This window comes from Falco cherrug, chromosome Z (assembly GCF_023634085.1).
Source record: "Falco cherrug isolate bFalChe1 chromosome Z, bFalChe1.pri, whole genome shotgun sequence".
Taxonomy (NCBI): domain Eukaryota; kingdom Metazoa; phylum Chordata; class Aves; order Falconiformes; family Falconidae; genus Falco; species Falco cherrug.
This window is the reverse complement of record NC_073720.1, coordinates 67,684,782-67,709,518: the sequence shown is the minus strand read 5'-3', so window position 1 is coordinate 67,709,518 and position 24,737 is coordinate 67,684,782. Positions and strand designations below refer to the sequence as shown.

The 24,737-nt window shown below is 45.0% G+C and overlaps 1 protein-coding gene and 1 long non-coding RNA gene across 8 annotated transcripts in view; one reads left to right on the top strand and one right to left on the bottom strand.

Moving 5' to 3' along the window:
• Nucleotides 1-15,780, bottom strand: part of SEMA6A (semaphorin 6A) — a 126,482-nt gene extending 110,702 nt beyond the window's left edge. For 3 of the 7 annotated variants that reach the window (XM_014283613.3, XM_055699134.1, XM_027811958.2), the window contains exon 1: nucleotides 15,162-15,775. The gene's annotated coding sequence lies outside the window, so the exon portion shown is untranslated. Of the gene's footprint in view, nucleotides 1-13,268; nucleotides 13,831-15,161 lie in introns of those variants that run through there. The other 4 variants (XM_055699135.1, XM_005432947.3, XM_027811956.2 and 1 more) reach the window with 4 other exon arrangements.
• A 180-nt stretch (nucleotides 15,781-15,960) lies between these two features.
• On the top strand, nucleotides 15,961-24,297 carry LOC114017132 (uncharacterized). The gene is made up of 4 exons (XR_008730365.1): nucleotides 15,961-16,115; nucleotides 16,960-17,018; nucleotides 21,962-22,071; nucleotides 24,146-24,297. It is a non-coding gene; the product is annotated as an uncharacterized LOC114017132 (long non-coding RNA).
• The last annotated feature ends 440 nt before the right edge of the window (nucleotides 24,298-24,737 follow it).

The following is a 24,737-nucleotide window of genomic DNA, read 5'->3' as shown; positions in this document are numbered from 1 at the left end:
TCTCTCTCACAAGCTCACAGAGCAGGCATTAATCTGACATATAAACTTCTCCAAATATTAACACCACTTCAAAGACACCACAAATAGTGAAGAAGATAAATTCTCTATTACTTATTCTCCTCCAATGTATCCTTCAGCAGGACAACACAGCTTCCCATCTTTTGCCTGCTGAGTTAATGCCAAAAATATGCATTAGGTATGAAGTACTCAGTTCAAGAAGAGGGTTTCATTTAAGCTGATAAAAAGTGAGGATTTTTCCTGCAGTTAAGGGAGACAACTTGTCCTTAATTTTCCATTTAGTCTTGCAGGTTCCAGAAAAGTTTTTAATCTTTTTATATCTCACACTATAACATAAAATTGCAATGGAATTTAAAGCAGAGACTGACAGCAGTGACTTTAAGACATCCTAGTGTTTTCTAAGCCAAAGCTGTGGCCAAAGACAGTGTCCTTGCTTCACACCTGTTGATGTCAATGGAAATACCACATATGTTCCTATGAGATCACAGGTTCCATCACAAGAATGTAACATAATATTTTATGGAGTCTTCCACCTCCACTCTTTTTTTTTTAAGATAATCAGTCTAGTTAGTGTGAGCTGCCTTGTTACTACTCAGTGGCACCTCTGTTCCATCCTAACTAGGTTCACCACAGAGCTGCTGAAACGACCTTTCCTTGTCTGAATCATTGAAACCTGAGCTGAAGTTGGCAGCATGTCTACAGGGCCAGGGCTGCTAAGACACCACTCTCAAACAAGATGAGCTGGTGCTACAACACATTCCCCATGTCTTCACACCTTGTGTTGGTCTCATTGAAAATCCAATGCCCTCTCCAATGTACAACCTCCCTGTTTTCCAGGCTATTCAGTAAGTACTGAGATGGGCTTGGGACAGGTGTCTACAGAGTATGCAGTTTGTACTGAGAAGAACTGGAGGCTTCCAATCTTAACTTCTTAAGTTACTAGCACACACAAAGTAGAAATCTAAATAAACAATTGCCTGGTCTGAAAAGTCTGGTCTACCAGCAGGTAACAGGTGTGAGTGAAGCAATTAGGCAACATCTTTATTTGCAGATACATTTCCAGTACATCACCATCATGATGTACCCAGGAAGAGAACTCTTGAAGCCTTTCATAATTCTTTTGGAACATCTGATTTATTTATGAATTCATTTGAGTAGTTTCTGTTCTAAGTCTCTAGACGTTTTAGCCATGACACATTTCAAACACACACAACTCACTATTTTTTTTCCAATAAGTGAGACCTGATCAGATGAGCCTGAAGAACTGAATGCTTTCTTTGTGAACACACTGCCTTTCTTCTACACACAATGCCAGCTGCTTGACAGCAGCCTTCTGCCCAAGGCTCTGCCTAAAACCAGCACGCAGCCTTGAAGATCAAGACTGAGGTGCAGATCGAGCGGCAGGCAAAGGTGTGAGCTGGGGTTAGAAGCAAGCATCTGTCCATAGCACAATCACAGAATGCAAATACAAACACACCACTTTTTCAGAAAGGTCTTCCCCAGATGGGAGTCCACTGTACCCTGGCAAAACGGATTTTGGGGAGGCACAAATTTAAAGCCACAAGGAAAGTCAAGAGACCCAAAATCAGCACATGGACACAGGCATCTTGATCAGCTTGCTGTGCCCTTCTGCTGATTTCTCAGCCTGTATGGATCTCAAGAGATCAGCAGGAGTGGAAGCAGAATTATTCAAAACTATATAAAACTCTCACCATGAGTATTTTGCTTTGAAGTAAAAAAAACAACCAAACAAAAAACTTGCCCAAAACATGCTAATCTCTGCAAGTTCTTTTTGTCAAGACTTGAGCACTTGGGCTTGAGTCCTTAATGCAAAAGTAATTCTCGGATGGCCAAAAGAACCACTTCCAGAATCTGCATTTGACATGTTCCAGATCCGTAATATGACTATTGTTAAGAAAATGAAGGCTCAAAGATGCTGTGTCTCAAGCAAGACACAAATGAAATTGTTTAAAATAAGCACTGAGTTTACATGGGACTGACCTGAGACAAAATCCAAATCCAAGTGCACACTATTTCTCAAGAAGTTAAAAAAATCGATTGGAAAATTGAAAATTAAAATGGCCTTAGATTGGTGGGTCAAACCTATTTCTAGCTGATTTCTAAGTCACTTTTCAAATAAAGAATTAATTGAATTACTATTTATTTGTCTAAGCACTAGGACAACATACAGCTGCTGCAGTCTTATTTTTCTGCATCCTGCAGGAAGTTCATATAATTATAAATTCTGGAAGCGCTTTAAACATAAGAGTGTATTTAAATAATCTTTTGAGGTACAGAAAATATACTTTATACAAGCGAGGGGAAGTGCCAGAACTACTGCCAGAAACTATATAATAGCTTGAAGCAATTTCTACCTTCCCGTTTGAATAAGAGGTGGTGGTGGGGGAAACTGTTTAAAGGACACGGAATCCTTTTGTATCTGCCCTTCTCTCTCTAAAATCCAGCTAATTTGCCTTAACTTAATCTGTGCTTTTAGCCTCCCTTCCCTGTGATTACTGAAGAACTAAGCAGTAAGAGAACAGGTGCTCAATGTAGACAGAACGAATGCTAACCTGGGACACCATTTTGCTAACACACACAGCCACTGTTTCTGCTCAATGCATATTGCATTATTTTCTGTTCAACTGGTTGCACTTGCATAGTTTGATTGTCTTATCTACTCTGTAGGTCTGAGGAAAACGGTGCAGCCTCTGAAACTAAACATGAATTTATTTTCTGTAAAAGCAGGTCTGAGACATGAAAGCTGTGAAAGAATCTTGTTAGCAATTCCTTGTGTAGGCAGCAGTCTCACTTTAATCATATGCATTATGGCCTTTACCCATCACTGCAAATTCACTCCTAGAGCTTTTCTGCACATCAGTTTGGCTAACCCACTTTCTAATGTCTCTGTCTCCGTTTAAGCAAGCTGGAAACTGTATTGCTTCTTATACTGCAGACAGCATGACAACATACACACACAGACAAACTCAATGCCTTTGAAGAGCATGGCTTGTGTCCATCAGTTCTTGTTCTCGTTCCATGTTTTTCACTACCCTCGTTATCATCTGGACGCCTGAAGCGTCTGCACTGAGATTCTGGAACACAAGAGGGCAGACGACATGCAAAGGAAAAAACACAGTGCATTAGTTTTCACAACGTAAATCACCCAGCTGAACAAGCTGCCGGAAAACTTTAAAAAGGAGAAGCACTTCTCCCTTTCGGCATAAAAAATACGTGACCAAGCTCTTTTTCTGTCTAGACAGTATAGTATGTTTTAGCTGTACCCCTGTATTCAGAAACTGTGCCAAAAAGTGAAACGTCTTTTTCTCTTGAAATCTGTAGCACTTTCTAAGGCTGCCATGTGTCGGTAGGAGAGGTGACTTGCCCTCTTTCCAGGCTCTGACATGCAATCTCACGTAAATGTAATGGATTCTCTCTCACTAAATTCCACCCATTGAAATCTTTAAGGCCCTTCCCCCACAAATGTATTTCAGTAAACGTGTTGTGTTCCTTCTTACACAACCCTGTTTTTTAAATGCGTAGAGTTGTTAGAGCAGGCTGTCATATGATGGCTGTCTACAAGTAGGCAGCGCAGCTGTGAAGTAGCACTCCAGCCCCCCTACTAAACATGTTCTCTGCTGGTTTACTGCTGAAAAATCTCCAGTACTAGCTAGACTCTTTCAAGCTTAAATACCAGCCCAATGTACAAATGCCATTACAGTACAATGCCTTCTTGATGGTTTTGGTATTAATTTGCTTTCAGTAATTAACTACTCACACTGAAATCAGTAAGGTTTATGTCAACGAAACGAACCACCCAAAGAATAGATTTTCTAGACAAGTCCCATGCCTGATGAAATAAATATGGACGTGCAATCTGAAGCAAAACTGTGCTTTCGTTTTTCTGTTTGATGTTAACAGACCAAAGGTTAGATCCTGCTAACTTACATTTTTGTGCCTTGGCCCAGCTCCTCTGCACTTACCTGCATGAGCAATTTAATTGGTTCTGAAGACATATTCATGTGAGCTAAGGCAGCTTGTTTGAATAGAGGTTTACAGTTGGGAAGCCAGATATTTGGATCTTGGGAGCCTGGCATAGAGGAGGAGGTCAGGATTAGCCCCTTCTGAAAAAGCACTGATGTGTAGGTGTAGGTGCTCCAGGTTTTGAAAAGTTCTTTAAGTAACTTTAATGTGAGAGCAATGAATTCTCTCATCTGTTTCAAACTAAAATAGATTACTGACCATTTATGTGCGAAAAGAAAGAGAAGAAAAAGAAAAAAGTTTGAAGAACCAATTTGCTATTCAAGGTAAATCAATGCAAGCATTCTTACAGACCCCTTACCCAACATCAGTAATCTTTATATAGGCTACACTTTACACCCTTCTGCAGCACATCACTAGCATTTAGTTGCACCAGCATGCACCAGAAAGGGCCTGGCTGAATTGCCTCTCTCACATAAACACCACTTGAGTTGGGTGCTATTTGGATTTTTTTGCAAATGATACTACCTCCAGGATTTCAGCTACACAGGAAAGCTTATGAGAAACACAGATGGACACAAACAAAAACAACTGGTCAAAAATGTCAAGAGTGCACGAGAAGGAAAAAGTTTCTCTCTGATAGATACTTTAACACATATATGTCATACTCTAAGGAAAATGTTCTGACAAATCAAAATGACATTATTCTTACAGTCAGCCAGTCAATCACCAGCCTTCATCACACATCTTCAGGCTATTAGCTCTGGTTTGGCTAAGTTTGCCTTTTGGACTACACATACTGTTGAACAAGAACCGGATATTTTTATTATTTTTTTTTCCCTAATCTTGGGAAAGGAAGTGTTCTGGCAGTATCTCTAGGTCTTATGCTTAGAACAGGATAAAGCAAAAAAGACGACACCACCCTACAATATATGCGTCTCGTGACAGAATTAGTCAGTGTATCTGAGCATGCTGGACTTCCCTACAACAGAATTAAAAGGAAACACCTTGCAGATAATAATGAAAAAGTGTAGTAGCTCATGCAAAAATCTTTCCTCTTCCCACCACAGCTCTTTAAGGATTCAGTTCTTAATTTCTTTTTAAAGCAAAACAAATTCCTTTTCGAATTAAAGAATAATTTCACTGGGAAAGAAGAATCCCAAAGAATCACTAGAAAAAAGTTTGTCTTCTTACTTCTTCATGAAACTTGGAAAGATTCTCCTCTTTAACTCCTTTCCAAGAACAACAACAACAAAAAAAAATCTGCACGATGCCTTTCTATAAAAGAAAGTCTTCTTGCATGGACACAGTTCTTTAATAATGTTATATGATCACCCCCCTATAACAGTCTACAGCAAACTTAAAAAAATCAATTTAACGGTGGTCATTTCTGATTAATACGGTTAGGACCAGTAAGTTGTAATTGCAAAAACTGTGCATTTGTAATAAATGAGTACAAATTACTCAGAAGCAGAATGGGTTTAACACTCCTAGAAGTTTATACACACAGTATGAAATTCTGTTCATACAGAAGACTAAATTCAAAAGGTAATTTTAATGCACAACGCCTTTCTTTTATCAGAGAGATACGATGAAAAGCCAGTACTATAAAGACTACAACCCAAGGTTCAAGATTGAAGTTAAACAGCCTGTGAGCCTTTCTATATAATAAAAAAGGCATTTTGAATCAAACATCAGGCAGCATTTTGCCATGCTCATGGCATGAAGTGCTACTCAAGAAAGATAATCCTGTGGGATTCAACCTCTCCTTTGCCATCCGGTGACAGACACTGGGCTGTAACCTGCATGTAGAGCAAGTGGCAGAAAAGCAGCTCCAGACGGCACAAAAGGCATTGCATGCCATCTTTTTTCTTGCTCTGGCATTTTGGGACAGGATGCAGTAATACTGTCCTCGCCCGTGCCGACTGCAAACGCAGCGTTTCCCAGGCAGACCCAGGCGTGCAGCCAGGGCTCTGGCCGCCCTCCCGTCATTCCTTCCTTTCCACCCGCTCAAAGGACCAGCAGGCAGCAGTTTACTCTGCCCACAGCCAGGGACCAGCTGCTGGCACCGGGGACCTCTGAGGTTGAACGAGGGACAATTTTCCTTTCTTTCAGATCCCTTCGCAAGCATGCAGCCCAAGCCAAGCTTTGGCCTTCCAGGAATATTCAGGCATTAAGATGCCATTCAACATGTGCAAGGTTTGCGAAGTAAACTCTGTAGCAATGCTAAAAAAGCACAAATGCAACAATTACTTTCCCAGAAAAGATTGTTTTCTTTCCTTGATGAGATTAGTACATTTGATGCTAAAATCCAGGTGCTTGGGGATGCAAAAGAACTTCTACGACCAACCACAAAACCGAAAGAACTATACTGAACTATAAATGGAGTAAGGGCGTTTTTCCTTAGGTGTTCAGCAGAAATGTTTTTATTCTCCAACATTAACAAGACTGGGCCTCTGACTATACAATCACTTACCACTCACTTCTCTGCTTCTTGAAGGTAACAAATAATATACAATAAAAATCATTAATCAATGTTAAAGAAAGTACAAATGTATTTGACAGAACTGCTTAAATTGATTTCTATGCAGAGCAGTTCTATACCTAACCTGAAACTAAATGCAGTACAATGAATTTTGAGAAGAACACAACTGAATTTTTACCTTTACAGCTTTGACTTAAGATAGTTTTCCACTGTAACAATTTTCTTAAGTAATCACCAGCTCCCTTCCAAATGGAATGACCAGGGCATACTATTTGTTCTATCAGACTGTCAATCCACTAGATACACGCATGCACATTGTGAGTTTAACGGAAAAAAGGCTGCATTTAATTTAATGTGAAAAATGCATATACAGCAGAGTATGCAGGAGCCAGACTATAAAACAGAAACTTCTATACTATGTGAGAGTATAAAATTACAAATACAATTTTTCTGTGCATCTACCAACAAAAAAAGCTTTGTCATCTTTAAAATTCATGTGAAATTTTTGGACTTCCATTTGTTCCGTTGCTAGGGCTCCTAAGGGTGGATTACAAATAACAGGCACATGTTTTCAATATGCTTGTTGATCCCACATCCCACTTCAGTAATTGACAGGACTGGGTAGTAAAGTCCCAAGCCGAAGCTTTAAAAGTCATCTCTGAATGCAAGCTAATAACCTGGAAGTAAAAAAGTGGCTAATTTTCCAGATTAGTTCAATTATACTGAATCCTTTAATCTAAACCGCACAGCTTTTAACATGATTCTTTGCTTGATGTGAATATTCAAGGTTGGGTTTTTTTTTCCCTTTGTGAACAGAAGGTATGTATCATGCTTATCTGTGTAAGAACTAAACTGCTTTATTAGAAGTGGAGGGAAATCACTTAATTCTGGAGACACTGTAAAGTGCGAAAGAAATGGAATTTAAATACCTGCTAAAACATGTGGCTTAGTCCTGCTCACACAGAAGCGATGAAAATTTTTTCTCAATGGGAAAAGAAAAAGGAGACCATGATTTGCTTAGGGAAAAGATGCTTGTGCATTATTTTGTATTACGCAAACGATTAATATTCAGCTTTACATTGGCAAGTCAGTCTTCCAGCTACTTTCCTGCTAGACCTATTTACTACTTTACCACTTTCCTCATTTGTCAAAAAAGCTATTTCTGACTACTCAAGGCTCCACATTTCTGGAAGCATCCATGTTTTAATGCTGAATTTGTGAACAGATATTGAAACATTATTTTAAAAAAATACTGCCAATGCCAACTCAGTGCTGAAGGAGCACTAGTTCTGTCTGAAAAAAAGTTTATTTCCCCTTTTCTACTGTGTAATTCAAGCTGCTCTGCAGTTAACAAGGGTGCTTATTGTCATTTTATTAAATTTAAGGTAACAATAAACATTAACTCAGTCTCAAACATGATGTCATGCTTTATGTAGCTAGGTTAAAAGAGAATGTAAAACAAATTACTTGGATTGCTTAGGAAACCCTAAATGCACTAATTTGCTGAACCATTTATCAGCAGAACTAACGAAAAGTGGGTTTTGCTCTTGCAACGGATAAAGGTAGCCATTAGTTTCTGAAGTGTACAATTTTACCAGCCAGACAAAACAAAAAGCAAATCTTGGGAGTAAATATTAACTGGACATTCACATAACAAGATCCAAAGAGACATATCCAGAAGTTTCCTCTTTTAATCCAACTCTGAATAATGTTGGATGCTGTTTTCCGTTCCTTTAGAGCTCTTCTACTGCCAAAATAACTGCAAGGTTTGCAAGTCCGAGTATATCTCAAGCCTTTCCCAAGGCACCCCAACACTATCTGAGGCACTGAAACTATGGCAACCGAATAAGAAAGCAGCTTCCATGATTAATAGATGAAGATCCCAGCGACAGTGCCTAGCTAGGCCATAATTCAGGAATGCAGGAGGAATTAGCATAGATTCCATCTCAATCTACCAATAAAAAGTAGATTTTGAAAGGCATCAATAAAACAGCATTTTTTTTCTGCTAACCCCCCCGAAACTATAGAATTATAAACTGTTCAAATTCTCATTAACATTTCAATGAACAGCTGCCCTGACTGCAAGTAATGGATAAATGTTCAACGAACAATGGTGAAGGAACCAACACAGCCGATTTCCCATTTGACTATCAAAGCCACATGTAGGAATACACAATATATAGAACTTCTGAGTGAAGCTGAGCAGAGAGAGATAAGACAACAGAAATAATGTTTCCTGCAGTCAGGAATATATTTGGACACAGTTTTTCCCATTGTGTTCGGGATTCATATAAGAGAGTGCTTTTTCCATCCGCTGAACTGGAACACCCAGCCATATCTATTATATACTCCACACATTTTCATTACTATGAGGCCCTCTGAGCCTGTCAGGTTCATTGCAAAATTGATGAGGGTTAGGAATACCTTTTTTTAAAGTGCATAATCAAACTTGCAATATTATCTCCAGCAAAAAATAGTAGTGTTATAGTCCTCATCCACTAGATGGTCTCAGACTAAGGTAGAAAGGCATAATAAAAATATTTCTTTCCACTTTCATAAAGTTTTCACTAAAGGCAACAGGCTACTGAGATGATAAAAGCACAAGGATGCTTTTTTTGCCTGTATCACACAAAGAGTATAAGCCCACAGCCGAGGCATGGCTTTACCTGAGGAGGGTGAGGGAGAAGGAGCCAAAGGCTTCCCATACCAAGGACAGCCCACATGCTCCCACATTGCATGATGTGCTGCCGTGCTGTGCATCTATCCCCTGAAACTCTTTTAACTTCAGCATTGCATGAACGTTGTAAAACCTTATTTTGGTAGAAAGTTCCTTGGTAGCAGTTTTCTTGGGGGGGGGGGGGGGGGGGGGGGAATAGCATGTCATAGTCCATGATATGTGAATTTCAACCATCTAGTATAAGTGCTCTATATAGAAATGCCTATTATTAACAATACTTTTAAAGGAAAGGTCATCACTGAATGTAGTGAATTAACATATGTCTTCACTCTGGAGATACAGCAACTGGCAGTTCTGTTAATAGCTGGTTTATCTACTTCATTTTACATCTCTATTTCAGCTACTAAAGAAACACTTTGGGGCTTGGGGAAAATTCCTTTCATACAAAAATGACTCTGTATTCACAAAGAGCATAGTACACCCGTCCTTTTGACTGATAAATAACTACAGTTCTATACTGGGAAAGACTTCAAGAGGTTTGCAGCGAATTATGGGATCATTCATGATGGTGTTTTCTCATTTTCTTCTTCCTTTTTTGAAAGCTGTTTTTAAAAAAAAACAACTTGCTATCTACTTCCTTTTTTTTTGTTAAACTATAGCTGGAGGTAAACTGTAGATATCAGAGGGCATAAGTCTGGCAGCCTCATTTATGTTCACCAGGTACATTACAGTTGAGAGCATGATTATTTTATGGAGGGAGGCATAGATCTCTCATCCCCTTCCCTATTTCCAGTGGCCCCGCTATTAACTGTTAGCAGCCTTTTTAAGTCTGAAGTGACAAGAACTGCAAATGCCTCTATGCCTTTCAGTGAACCCCTCCTAAAACCTCCAGAATACTCTGATGCTGTAGGTGCACACCTCTTTTCTTCTGGTTGGTTTTTTTTTTCAGTTCCCACACCACATTTAATTTTTAATTCTTTCACATATTCCAGCTACTAAAATAGGATATGCAAGTGAGCAGCCTGGAAATTCTGGAAGATAGGAGGGACACGCAATATATATGTAATTATAACACAGTAGGTGGCACTCTTCCCTTTAAATCCTAAAGCCTTGGAGCTGTGTTGCCATGTTGCCATGTTGCAATCAAGACCCAAAGCCAGATCATCATTCACCATGGACAAATAAAGATCCCTTAACACTGTATAAATATGAATATTCAGTTATTTCCATGGCCACAGGTAATGGTTGAGTTGTCTCACAAGACAGCATATAAAGACACGCAAGCTCCAGTCTGCCAGGTTTGCACTTGAACCAGGTAAGTCCCCTTCTGCCTTCACAGACTCTACGCACATCTAAACTGTTTCTCACTCAAGAGATTGGTGCAACAGGCCAAAACCAAAAATATTCCTATAGAGGGGTGTCAGGGTCAGGCCCAGGCTTTCCTCCAGCTGCTTGTTTCTGCCTTTGAACACGGTTCATAGTTGCTGCATTCTGCTGACCAGCAGCCAGACTCCATGCTACTACGGACTGTATGTGACAGACAAAATGATATCTGTGTATGTCTCACCCGCCTCAGAGTAATTCTGATACACAGAATTAATGAGCATAAAATGCTCAAACAGTCATCAGTAGAAGCCTTGCTTATTCCTTGTATTTTTCTGTTGCGCTGTCAAAACGTAGCTTGTCACAATTTGTCAGATGCGGCTTGCTCCAGAACACACAGACCTTGGTCTGACCTAACACTGAAGGTCAATCCAGAGCAAATGTGCTCACACCACAGCTTCAGGTCCTCACCAAGTACTGATTCCCAACAGAAAACAATATTTTCAGGCTGGGGCCTTAACTTGAAAAAAAAGTCTCTATTTGAGTAATATTTCAGCAACTGCCTTTACTCAGAAAAGTACTCAGGCAAGCACGGCTTTACAGGGTGAGCAAAGCATATTCGGATGAATGAGACAGGGAAAGATAAGGGCTAGAGATTTACCTCCTCAATAAATGATTAGTAGGAGGTAAAATACTGCAGCATCTGTATTAAATTAGGAGAATGAAAACTTCTGTTTTTAGTACAGTTCAACTCTTCTCTAGCATATGCTGCATCTAATAGAGTTGAGCGTTATTTTCCAGCCTTCACCCGGTTGTTTGTTTTCAGCACTCTGCAACAGCGTATGGGAATCAGGTACTACACACAAAACATTTGTTTGGGTAGCACAACAATGTGTTCTTGGAAACAAGTTGGATGTGAGGCATGTGTTAGCTCAGGTCAATTTAATCCTAAAACGTTTTATGTCTCCCCTGCTGTAAACCATGCAAACTCCTTTCATGTGTATTTATGTATGGCTCTTCAAAACAAGATGACAAATTTCCCCTTCCCTTCACAAAACATGCACAAGCAAGTTCACAATCACCTACTTCCTTTTTAATGCAAACAGTTCTAGTCTGGATTTATCACAGGTCATTAATTTGATCTCTCTCCTTTTCTTCCCCCCCTCCCCTTTTTTTCTTCTTTTCAAAAATGCAATGAAGGCAGGTCCTCATCCTTAGCCTGACCTACCTCCTTCTTCAGTCTTAAATTCCAATAACTGTGATTCTCTACTTACAAACATTAAGAGGGGTTTACGGCTAATATTTGCTTTTATCTTCAAGTAGCTAGAGATTGTAGTTAGTACTGTTTCTCATAGATGCTAGTGCCCAATTATTTTTGGTTGAAGTAGTATGTAAGGTTGGTTTTCTAATTAAGTAAGAATACAAAAATTTTAATGCAGATTAATTGAGAATACACAGAACATCTGTGACCATATGATTCATCCTCTCTGAAGTATTCACCCATGCATGCTTCAAGCATTTGATTCCTACTACATGAAAAGCAAAAAAACCAGTATTACTTACTATTTTAAAATTAATATAGCATTTGTACAGAAACCTTATCTGGGCATTCTGCTCCTGAACTAAAATTTCTATGAAAGCCAGAGATTTTCTCCAGTGAAGAGTGGTGGAGAACAGAGATCAAAATTTTTATGCACAGGAAATTATTTGGCTTTAAAGAGTGGTAGGTCTCTTTATCTATACCTTATGAGAGGCTACAATATTAAAAACAGGTTCATTTTAGATACAATTATACCCTAGACAGTGAAAACGCCTTGGCAACTGCACTTTTTTTAACAGTGATGAACCTTCCCGATCTTACTGAAGCTAGTATTTGCTTTCAACCACATACAAGGCAATTTTCCTCACAATGCACAACAGTCTTATAAAAAACAAAACCAAAACAAACAAACAAAAAAACTCCCAACAAACCTAACCAAAAAACCCCACCCAGAAGTTAACCAAGAAAGTTCATTTTCCTTTTCTGGTCTGAAATCAAATGGCAAAGGAAGCCCTGAACATGATAACAGCTGCATAAATCTTACTCTGAGAGAAATGTCACAGACTCCTCAAAATCTCCATGAGTTCTGTGATTAGAAGAGCCTAACCCTGCTGGACTTTCTCACGTTGATGCCAAAGGGTTTACCAGCCAAGTAAAGATTACTTGGATGAGAATGGCTCACTGGATGACACTTAATGAACGCAAACGGAAAGCAGTCACCGAACTAATTTTTTGCAAAGACTGTGGGAAATTCGCACCTCTAGCTACTATCTTTGAGGTTAGCTTAAAAATTAATAACGTCAATGTATGATACTAAACAAAAGTTAGCAGAATCAGTGTCAAATAATAAGCCACCACACGCAGCCCTGTGACAGAAAATGGTTGTGGGCATTCAGCTCTTCGTTATTTACAGCACCTGCAAGCCGCGTGCGTTCCTTGGGGAGACCAAGCATTCATTCACCTTGCAGAGTCAGGAATTTGCGTCTTTTACAATTTATTACGATCTGACTAAAGCCTTTACTTGTGCCGTTCTATTAGTGAAATAATTTTCTGCCTCCAGCAGCTCGAGATCCGCGCTGCATGCACAGGCGCTGGCACAAGCACGCATGTTTACAAACTTCAAAAGCAGCAATTAGCTCGGGAGAGGAACTGAACAAATTCCCCTCTGGCCAAGCGGTCAAGGTTAGAAGAAGACAGAGCCATCTGCCTAAGGAACACCCAGCAGTTACCGCCTTGCGACTCACCCTGGGAAGAGCCAGGCAGGACAAAGGCGGTGCCGGCGGGCAGAAGGGCATCTCCGTCGCGACTGACCGGGCTGCAGCCCCGCTTCCCCCGCCAGCCCCCCACCCGCACGCCGGCCGGAGCCACCCCCGGGAAACGCCTCCCTCGGGCGGGAGGGAAGGGAGGGAGGCAGGCAGGAGGCAGGCGCGGAGGGGCGGCTGGGCGGTCGAGCCCTCGCAAGAAGCAGGTACTTTCTCCGCACGTGAAGGAGCCGCAAACTTGGCGGCACCCTGCCCGGCGGCGCAGCGGGGGCGGTGCTGACCCGCAGCCAGCCCCAGGGGCTGCCCGAGCTGCCGCCGCCGCGCCCCCCGCGCCTCGGCCCCACGACCCCAGCAGCACAGCCCCGGGGGGCGTGCGGGCTCCCGCTCGTCTGCGGCCGCAGCAACGGTTCCTCACGCACCTTGCCCTCAGCCGGGAGCCTTCCCCGCCCGTGCGTACATGGGGACGGGGTGTGTATGCGTGTAGGGGGAAACGCCTCCCTCCTCAGCATCCTTGCCCATCGGCAGCATCCTGTCCCTCCGCACCGTCCCTCCCCACCTCCGCAGCAGCGGCGCGAAGGCGCCCCGCCGCCGGCCCCCGCCCGGCTCTGCCCGCACCCGGTCCCGGGGCTCCCCGGCGGCGAGGGGCGTGTGCGGGGCGCCGCGCCGCCAGCCCGCAGCCCCCCTGGGAGGGCCGGCCGAACAGCAACGGCTTTGTGACGGCCGGCCCTGTCATTCCCCCTTAGAAAAACTTTCTCTTTTCCGCCGTTTCCCCCGGCGCCCCCGGGGCCGGAGGGAGGAGAGGAGATGAAGCGCGGCAGGGCAAGGGCGCGGGCGGAGGGAGAGGAGCTGGGCCGCCCCGCGATGCTCCCCGCTCGCCGGGCCGCCCGAGGGGTCCGGTCTCCCCTGGGCTCTCGGCGCCGGGGTCAGCCCGCCTGCCTGCGCTCACCAGCCGGGGAGAAGCGGCGGGCAGAGCCGCCGGCCCGCGGGGGAGAGGCCGGCGGCGTCCCGCAGAACGGGGTGAGAAGCAGCCCTGCCCCAGAGCCGCCCTTCTCCACGGGGCTGCGGGAGGTCGGCCGGCGGCCGCCCCGGCCGGGGCGCAGGGGAAGGCGGGCGCTGTCCGCGGGGAGCGGGCGGGGAGGGCAGCCCGCAGCCCCAGCCCACGACCGCGAACAAAGCCCGCGGCTGCGCCGGGGGTTGCGCCGCGCAGCAAGTTTCCTCAGTTCCCGGCCCCTGCCCCCCAAACGCAACCCCAACCTTGGGGGAAAATAAAATAAATTAAAAATAAACCCGAATAAATCAGGCGGGACCCAACTAGCCCCCACACGGGAGAGCTGGGACCGCGGCGTTGCGCCTCTGCACGGAGCGCCCACATTGTCCCTGTAACAAAGACGACCCCCCCGACCCAGCTCCGCACGGTGCCCGGCGGCCCGGCCCCAGCCCCGCCGGCGGCGGCCCGCGGCCACCCGGCTCCCCGCGGCCACCCGGCGGGCGCGCCCCCCTGCCGCCGGCCCGCTGCGAGCAGGGCTCAGGGGCCCGGGCACCGCGCATGCAAGCCGTGCCAAGGGGCTTGGGAGGAAGGCTAACACGTTAAGCAGTCGTAGGGGGTGGGGTGGGGGGTGGGGGGGTGGTGTAGAAAAGAAAAGAAAGGCGAAGCCACGAGCTGCCTGGAAAGTGGCAACAGCAAGCGCAGCGTGTGCACTTGCAGGCGGCTCTTCTCCCCAGGCGCTGCAAACGCTGTCGAGGCAGAAAGCAGCAGCCAGCCTTACACCACGCACCGTCCTCGCTCCTCCCGAGCCTGCCGGGGCGACCCGGGAGCCTTCCTTTCCGAGCAACCCCAAAAGATCAGGTAGGGATACGGACGAGGGAGTACTGTACCTTTTCGGTGCATGTATCTAGGCAGCTAGAGGACAACTAGCTGATGTAGTGTCCCATTTAGTAATCCATTTAAGGGGATCTCTCTGGGAAACTGGAGCCACTCTCTCCTTTGCAATCCTTTGTCATTACTACGTGTGTGCTTCCCGGGGGATGGAGTATTTAATATTTCTACTTTCTGAATTGCAAATGCAATTTGTTCATTTCCAATGATGGGCGAAAAGAGGGGAGGGAACACGGAGAAGAAGGGAAAAAAGGGAAAAATAATAATAAAAAAGCGTTAGCAACTCCTCTCCAGACCCAAATTCCACTACGGTTCCACTCCAGGAAGTCCCCTTCAGTCGCGCCTCGGGAGGTAAGTCATTTCGGGGTCTTCTCCTGCTCCCTCTCTACCAAAAGTGCTCCCGGTGCGACAGCTGCTTCAGGAAAACTCCTAGGCTGGAGGCACTCGCCGTGCCACTGCAGGAAAGCGAAGTCGCTCCTCGCCCCGGGCTGCCAGGCATTGGACTATGCGCGGCGAGGACTGGGGAGCCGCTGTCTCCCGCCGCCTGCCGCCGCCGCCGCCGCCGCCGCCGCTGCCCTGCCTCCCTTCGGCGCCCGCCGCCCGCCTCCCCTGCCCCTGGGACGCGGCTCCGCCAGCGGAGGCGGAGACAAAGCCCGGACTGGACAGCGGCGGGCGGGCGGACGGGCGCGCCCCGTTCCCCGCCCCTCCGCTCGCCCCGCCCCGCTCCGCCGGACGGGGCACACGCCCGGCAGCACCGCCCCGTGGGCGGGGCCTCCGGGGGGGCGGGGTCTGCCGGGGCGGGGCGGCCACCGTAGAGCCCCGGGCGGGGGCGACGGCGGCGGCTACGCGGAGGCGCTGCCTGCCCGTGCCGGCGGGGGGCGGTTCCTCTCCCAGCGCTTCCTCCTCGCCGGCGCGGGGCCGCTGCCGAGCGTTACCGGGCTTACGCCAAGCAGGTGCGAGCGGAGGGGACCCGCGGCCTCTGGCCCCCGCCCCCGGAACTGCCGCCGCCCCCAACTCCCCGGCCGGCGGCGGCGTGGCGGGGGGCCCGAAGCGGGGCTTGCGGAGCCGCCCATGAGCGGCAAGAGCAGCCCGGGCAGCCCGCGGCGGGGCCACGGTGCGCGGTGCCGGGGACCCGCGGCTGCTCCGCGGGCTGCGGGCGCGGCAGTAGGGGCCGCTGCGGAGTGCGGGGCGGCGGCGCAGCCCCGCGCATGTCGCCGCCTGGCAGAGGGCGCCGGGTCTCCCGGGCGCGATCCCCCGTGTCCCTGGGGGGCGCGGGGGCTGGAGCCGCAGCTGCCGGCTGGCGCGGGGCTCGCCCTCCCGCCTGTATTCCTGCCCCCCTTCCCTTCGCCCAATCCCGCCTCGGTGGTCGCTCGCTGCGGTAATCCCCGTCTCGGAGCCGATCCAGCCAGCTGCAGGAGCAAGCGGCGCTAATGCATTAATCCCCCCTTCTCCGGCCCCGCGCCGAGGCCCCCCGCCGCCGCCGGCGGTAATCCCCCCCGCCCCGGGCCGCGGGGACTGTGGCGGGCGCCGCTCTTCCACCCGCCGCGCACGGCGGCGGAGCCTCCCGCGCCTTCACCCTGGCCCCGCCGGCGCCGCGGCCCCGGGACGGCGGCCCCGAGAGCGGGTGGTGCGGGCTCGGCCGCCCCCGCGCGGGTCTGCCCCACCGCGCCGCTGCTGACCGCGGGGCGGGCTGCGGCGTGGAGCCGGCGGGGCGGCGGAGGGTCGGTGCGCTGCGCACCCCCCGCACGCCTCCCCGCCGCGGCGCGCAGCCCCTCCAGTTGTAGCGTTAATTTCCAGCCTCCAGATCTCGCCGGAGTAACGCCGCAAGGAGAGCCTCGAGTTACTGCAGCGCGAAGGTATCCAGTTTCCAGAGGGTTCATTTACATTACATGTGCAATTGCTTTAACACGATTTATACTTGGGGGTTTTTTTCTTTCTTTTTTTCCCAAACCAGGTAAGTGAAAGGACAGACTGCAACTAGGGGTTTTGCTGCCGGGCCACTAAGTGTGGCATTAAAATGAAAGTAATTGCTTGTTTACGACAGCTGTTTTTCAGCCTTTTATTTTCAGATAATGAAAAGACTCTTGAGAAATTGGTTTTGGTTTGGTATTTGATTTGGGATCTAAAATTACACACGCATTCATTCAGTTTCTAGTTGTTAGATTACAAAGGAAAACATTCATCTGTATCAGGGAAAAGTTTCTTCTTTCCTTTCAGACAGTTGAAACTGATTGTATACTTAGGGTAATTTTCTGACCAAAGGAGCTGAGACTTAATATATATTTTCTTTCTTTCTTTCCCTGAAAATCTAAAACAGAAGCCAGTTCTGCACCAAACAGAGTAATTGCTGGGGACGGATAAATTTTAGTGGAACAAACTTACCCTAGATCTGAAAGCAATTAGAGAAACTGAACTGGTACAAATAATTTCTGGGCACCCAAGCGTGTGTCAGGGGGGTAAACCAGATGAATGTACCATGATTTGCCAAGACCCCTAACTCCATTTCCACAAAGAGGCCCCCAGTCATCTCATGCTACTTTTCCCCCTGTCAGGAAACGCGAACTGAGACCAAACACAGTCAGGATTTGTGGGAAATGCCCATTCAAGAATACTGAAGGCTGACATTCAGTCATTACATTATGCTCAATCACTACGCAGTTTTGAGGTGTTCAGAACTTCCACTGACTTTGTTGTGGGTTTGAACTGTAAGCAGATCTAGATTGGGCCCTTGCTGTGTGCTTCAGATACTTCACAAATATTTCCGCAATACTGAATGGTTTATTTTACACTTGCATTTCTTCATTAATCAAGAGGCTCTCTGACAGAGAAGGTTTGCCCCCCTTTATTTAGGGGTTTGAAAAATACAGACCAGATTTTTATATTATGAAAGTTCTGCAAGAAGCAGGGAGCACAAAAGAGTTATATTTTCCAGACACTGGTACTAGCTAAGGCACCAGTTGCTAGTAGTTTCATATTCAAGTTCTTTTACGAAAGTTTTTTCTATTCAGCCATTTTCTTTCCCTGTCTTTAAATTCTTATTTCCAAGCCTGCACTGCCTAATTTCTTCACTTCAGTCACACATCATAGCCCTTTTCATTTAGCCTTCTGTCAAAACAAAAGTCAGCTCTGCTGTCCTTCATTCCCTCACTGCTGCTTTTGCTCTTAACTCACTGGAATTGATCTGCAAAATCAAGATGTGTCTTCATGGCTTAAAAAACGCCCTCTTTTCTTTTACCTGACTCCCTGTTCCCTTTCTGTCTCTGTACCCAGTCCTGTAAATTGTTGTCCTGATCTTTCTCTCCCACCAAGTTTTTTAAGCTGTTTTTGTGGAACTTTAATATCAATCTCAATTCTCCATGCTGTCAGATTTTCTGAAAACAGAGACACAACCTTATTTGTTTTCCCTGGACTAGTTAACAACTGTGGGCTACTCACACTGGCTTGGGGAAGGGAATTATTACCCTTGTTGATGGGAAAAGACATATTTTTTCACTGGCTGCTTTTTGGCAGCTGCAGAGGTAGTGTACAGTGGGTTTTCCAGTCAGGAATTCTTGGTAAGGTCTCCATGGAGCTGTGCATTTTAAAAGCCTTGTCTGGGCAATTCACACGAGCTATAGAGAAGTTCTCCAACTCATTCCAACCCCTCTTCAGAAAAGGTCTCTACCAAAGGTGTGACTTGAGTGTATATGAAAACGTTACCTCTACCCCTCCCTCCCAATTACATATGAAATATGTTGACTTGAAGTTTGTCGAACACCTGGCCTACATGAGGGAATGGCTCTTGGGTGTCCTTCACTGGCAGCAGCTGATTCTTTAAATTGGGTTTTGTGAAGTTCGACGCTGTTGACTTGGCAAGCCCAACACTGTATACTTTTCCCATATATTTCCCACTCTACCAACTTCCCAGAGCCATGTGACTGTAGGAGCAGCATCCCATTAGATACAGTCCTGAGGAGCTGGAATACTGCAGGGGTGCGATGGCACCTTGTCATTAAGCACATCCCATTCCTTATCCTCCCATGTCAGAAAAACCTGTGCAATATTCCCCAGTTTCTGTATCAGATGTTATTGTTAGATTCAGTTCAGTTCATTCTTGACCCCGTTTCAAAGATTCAAAGTGCAGCAGAGTTTCATGTTGACAAGAAGCAACACACAAGAGTGACAGAGCTGAGGATTTTGACAGCTGTCTGAGAAACACTCTGGGGTTTTTCCCCTAAGAAGGTCTGAGACAGTTTTGATGTCCAGAAGACACTTGAAGCCTGTAATCTTAGGAGGGCTTGTAACTCCTTTTTCCCCCTTTCCCATTCTGGCATCAGAGGAGATGCCTTTACCTGTCAGGATGTATCTCACCACAAATAAAAACAAAATGTTAAGTACAGGGACATCTTAACGTAAAGAAGCGTTGACTTCTTTAATCTTACAGCAATAGTGAAAGCTCATCAAAGTGCAAATATGATTTTTGTCAAGACAACATTATTGAATGCCTGGCAAAGTAATTACTCCTACACAGAGAAAAATAAGATCTTTCTTTTAAGCAGTTCAGAGGAAATCGCCAAACTGAGCTGTACTCTAAAAATGTGGTTGAAAGGGAACAGGTTTTTAACCAGCATGTAGCTGTTCTTGGGCACACTGCAGCTAAAGGAAAGAAGAGTCATAAAAGCCAATATGGACCCAATTCTCAGTCTTTTAATGTAAAATGGCAAAGGCTCTTTTGCCCAATTAACTCCTGCAGAGTCAGGCTCATAGTTTAAAATTATGAGTGCTAGACATTTTGCAGACTGCTGTAAGCATGTAGAATGAGATTAGATTAAAAACAGTTAGGTCACGAGTTTCCTCCATTGATGAGATTTTTAATGGCTGGTGAACTCCTGCAGAATTCCTTCTATAACTAAGGACCTTACTAGAAATGCCACATTTTTAGGCTGCGGGATGGCATATATGTATTTGCTTTTCTGAATCAGTTTGTTCAGACATTTTCCGAATGAACACCCAGGTGACTGTAGGCTGACCTGGGGTGCGCTCAGCAGGGGTGCCCAACATGTTCAATATTCAGGCAAGTTGTTCAAAATGCTTACTGGAAATACCAGGAGCTCCACTGAAAGATTTGCCTGGGAACTGAAAGGGAGCCTGTCTGTGCCAATTGTGTTCAGGTTGGTCTTTACAGCTATGGAGGATTTTGGAAGGCAAACAAGGCTGTGGAGCAGATGTTTTATGCAGAAGGCTGCCCTGGTCAGCCCCTGCTGTACTGTGCCAGAAAAATCAACAGAAATTCATGTTGCACCGTGAGCAGTATTCACATGTCACTGTGTCATCTACTTCCCAGAACCGGAGAGTGTTACATGATGGTGAAATAAGCAGAGAATACTGTGGATAGCGGCTGGACCATATGGTGAAGGGAGTGGTTCCCTGTTAAAAAGACAGAATAACTGAGTGTGGAAGATCAATATGGGAAAGTGATGTAAAATTTAACTGTCGTTAAAACCAACAGAGATTTGCAGAGATTCATTGTCAAATTACTCTAGCCACATATGGGCCAGATCCTCCTCTGGTGTAAATTAACACGATCTTGTTAATGTTAATGTGTCTGTATCAATTTCACCTGCTGCTGATCTGTTTTATAAAATTTCACCAGGAAGGGAGTGTATGGTAATTTTTAACTAGCCTATGGAGCTCCACAACAGAAAAATAACAGATCTGTTGTATTCCGTAGGTAGTTGTTTAAGTCACTAGAAAAATTATTTGCTATTGAACTCTATCGGATTTTCCATAAAGGGAAGCTTACTTTCTTCACACGTTGGATGTTGATGATCTCACATTCATCTCTTCTCGTAGGGTCTCTGAGAGGAGAATTAATCAGAAACTGCAGAGAGAGCATCTAGAGAGAGTTTTCAGGGTTTCTTTCCCATCAGTTTTAATATGGAAGGAGACCGTATGCTCCTCCATTACTTCACAGTGGTTTAGTTTCAAGTATTGTGCCTTAAATTTTTAGTTCACTACTTCAGAAATTCACCCACCCCACCCCCTCCCCGAGTTTTTCCAGCATTGTGCTTAGATGTTGCATCCTTTTTGAGTACAGTGAAGAACTGAATGGAATAAAATATGTCTCTCAGCTGCTGTTTCTCTTTATATGATTAAGGTTTGACACTGAGTTGTTTGGACAGCAAGCAAAGAGGTGTAGAGAGACTCAGAAAACACGTAAAAGATATTTTGATTGGAAAGTTAAGTCAAATTCATAGAGTTTTCTTGGGGTGAATCCTCTGTGCTCATCAGGACTCTAAAATCAGGGGCTTGATCAAGAGCTTAAGGCAAACAGTGAGAAAAGAGATTTATTTTGGCTTTGCCTGTGTTCTTGCAGCAGATAAATATGAACCACCGTGAACCATTTCAGTGGCTCCCAAAAAAAGCAATGAACATTTCAGATCTAGATGGAGGAACTAAGTGTAAAATTATTATAAATGAGAAGACTGCACTGAAAGAAGTCAATATTATAATAAAAGTGTTTTAAATACAATTACAGCATCAAACTGAGAGCAAATCCAATTTTAAATAATAATAAGTGGTTAGTTTAATAAGTCAAAGTCATTGCTTTCAGTGTCCGTTCAGCTGAACTGAGCCCTTAGGAACACTCAGTAAGTAGAATTACCAGGCAATACAATATTACCAAAGAGAAACCTTTAATGGTTTCAGTATCTGAAATAAAGAGGCTTTATTCCATCCTCCTCCCCAACACACACGTACTTGAATTCATAACATTAAATCTCATCCAGCTGACTTTATTATTTTTTTTTTTAACCCTCAGATTCATGGCAGTGGGAAGAAAAAAGGGCCTGCAACTGACAAACAAAAAAAAAAATAAATAAAAAGGAAGGAGACAGAGGGGACAAGAGCAGCCAGGACAAAATGGAAGAGGTGAGGAGAAGGCTCCAGCTGAGAAAATTTATGAAGCAGAGTGTGCAGTGTGGGTGGGAGGGAGGGAAACCAGAGACAAGTGATGGGGGAAGGAGAAAGGAAGAAAGAGGACCAAAGTAAGAGCACAGCAAATAGTCTTTCTGTGAAGCAAAAGATTAGTGAGATATAGTAAAGCAATGCAGGAAAAATGGGATTGGTTAAACCTTGACAAATGAGCAGCTGTTGGAAAATGATCCTTTAGTCAGGTTTTGTCCTTCAACCCTGCGAGATTACTTAAGTAAAACAAGTAATGAGAGGCTGAGTTGCCCTAGGTTTACACTTGCTTTTAAACAATATGAATATTTTTACATACTAAAGGAGAAATTAATGTCAAACACATTATGGCCTGCTAAGATACAGAAGAGTGACTGTAAATGTGTTGAAAGACATGACAAAGTATTGGGGAAGAAAAAAGCGTGTCCTGCTCTTGGCAAAGCAGTTTTCATTAGTGTCAGTCACCTTCCCACACAGCCTGATGAGCTACTTGGACCTAATTCTGTGTGGAAAAATTGACAACAGGATAGCCAGGAAATAACAGTGCTCTGGGACAGGGATCAGATGGTGGATCAGTCTAGAAAGGCACTGGGGTGACCAGCTGTCACCATCCCCAAGTGGGCTGGCTGTAGTTCACCTTCTCTTGGCTCACACCTGCGAGCAAGGCAAAAACAGGAGACTAGTGGAAACTCCTCTCTCCCACCCCCCCTGTGCACCTGCCCTAGCCAAGGGTGAGTTAATGTCCTTGCTGTGTCATGGGTAAGAGCAGAAAATTATTCCTCTCCAAGGGAGGACATGGGATGAGCCACCAGTTTGTAGCACAGTGTGGCTTTTGTGGCATACAGTGGGGAATTGGCACTGGGGAGTTGATGGGGTCTTTTCAGTGTTTTCTGAGTATCCTTTATCTGACCAAGAAGTTATTCAGGAAAAAGAGCTGAAATGGTTATTTACCTTTGTCTGCTTGTCTGTAATCATTCTGCTAAGAGGAAAACTGTCAGGATGGTGTTTCTAGCTCTAGTTCAATTAACTGCCATGGAAAGGGCTCTCTCTTCGCTTTTCCCTGTATTGCATTGGGCCAGAAAAGGTAATAATATGAATGCTGGAGGCACAAGTTCAGTAGTCTAGATTTATCCAGGCAGCTATCTGTACTCTGCCAATAGTACTTGTATTTAAAAGGGTTTTACTTGGCGAGAAGCTGCAGTGAAGCTAGTACAGGTAGCTGTGGAGCTAGACATTTCTTATGTGTGCAGAGAAGACAGCTTCTGGCCTGTCGGAGGGTGATGGTGACTACAGCATTACTGCCAGGTGCAGCCTCTCCCCGGGCTGGCTGCAGGCTGGAGTTTCCTGGTGATTATCAGAGCTGAAAAGCATTTGCTAATGAAGCCTGCAGTATTACCAGGGAATGAGGGAAGGGGAGTGGAGACTTCCTGTGTTTACTCATTCCTGGCAATCTTTAGCTACCCCCTGCTCCTGAGTGCGACTGTCCCAGGTAAACCACAGCCGAGACATTCCAACCCTGCCTAAGTGAGTTTCAGTCACTCCGCTGTGACTGATACTAGTGCAGCAAAGTTGAGGGGAAGTGACTGAAAGCTGTTTGGAAGATTTATCATTGATCCAACAAAAAGGGCAAGAGACCCTGCTGAAACTGACTGCTAGGAGAAGCCTGTTTGACTCACCATGAAAGTAGGATATTTAATTTCTGAGTCAAACCATTGTCCTTTCCTTAAACCATCATGCCAAATGTAGTGTATTAGAGCGTACTTAACCATGCGTGTGTGGAAGTTTAGTAGATAGAGAAGGATACCTCATAGGTGCAGAAGTGGCAGGGCTATATATAAAGAAGAAGAAATGTGGAGAAAAACATCAGCTTGCATGAAATAAACCACAGGTGTCCTCATTTATGCGCCATCAGCAATGAAACTCCCACTAACTGAAAAATAATTTCACCTATTATTGTCCAGGGTATCATTTATAGCAATATTCTTGGTGACTAACTCTTTGTTTTGTCTGTCCTGAAGACATTATTCCTCACTTTTGGCAGGGATTTCCTGTGGATGTTGCTTGAATTGTGCATTCAGCCCTGTGTGGAATATGCATTAGTGTTCACAGATCAGCAGAAAACACATGTGCATTTTAATATCTACTTACATGCTATGTTACAGACACAAATAAAACTTGATTTAAGAGTATTAATTTTTGCTTGTGTCTATGTTCTATTGAAATCTTTGAGTGTTCAGCTGAATAAAAACCAAAGCAGATGTATAAATAAGCGACGTTTGATGTGGGTTAAAGTGCTTGGGGTGAAGAGGTGGCCTTACAGAAGTCTTCGGGAGTTTTGTCACTGACTTTCACAGGACCAGAATATCACTCAAGATGCGAAATCCATTACATTAACCGATTTGTAACCGTACATTCTAACTCTATGAAAACAGAAAATTAAGAAGACCATAACTGTAAAATAAAATAGATAAAATAAAACAGGCATTAAACTGGAAAGTCTGATTCAATTCTTGGTCTCACTGGAGTCAGTGGCAAAACCGTAGCTGACTTCAGTGCGGTGAGACACCGATTTTCAAGTCCAAATCCAGAATTTGGCAAGGTCTTTCTGTGTATCAGGTAACACATATACAAGC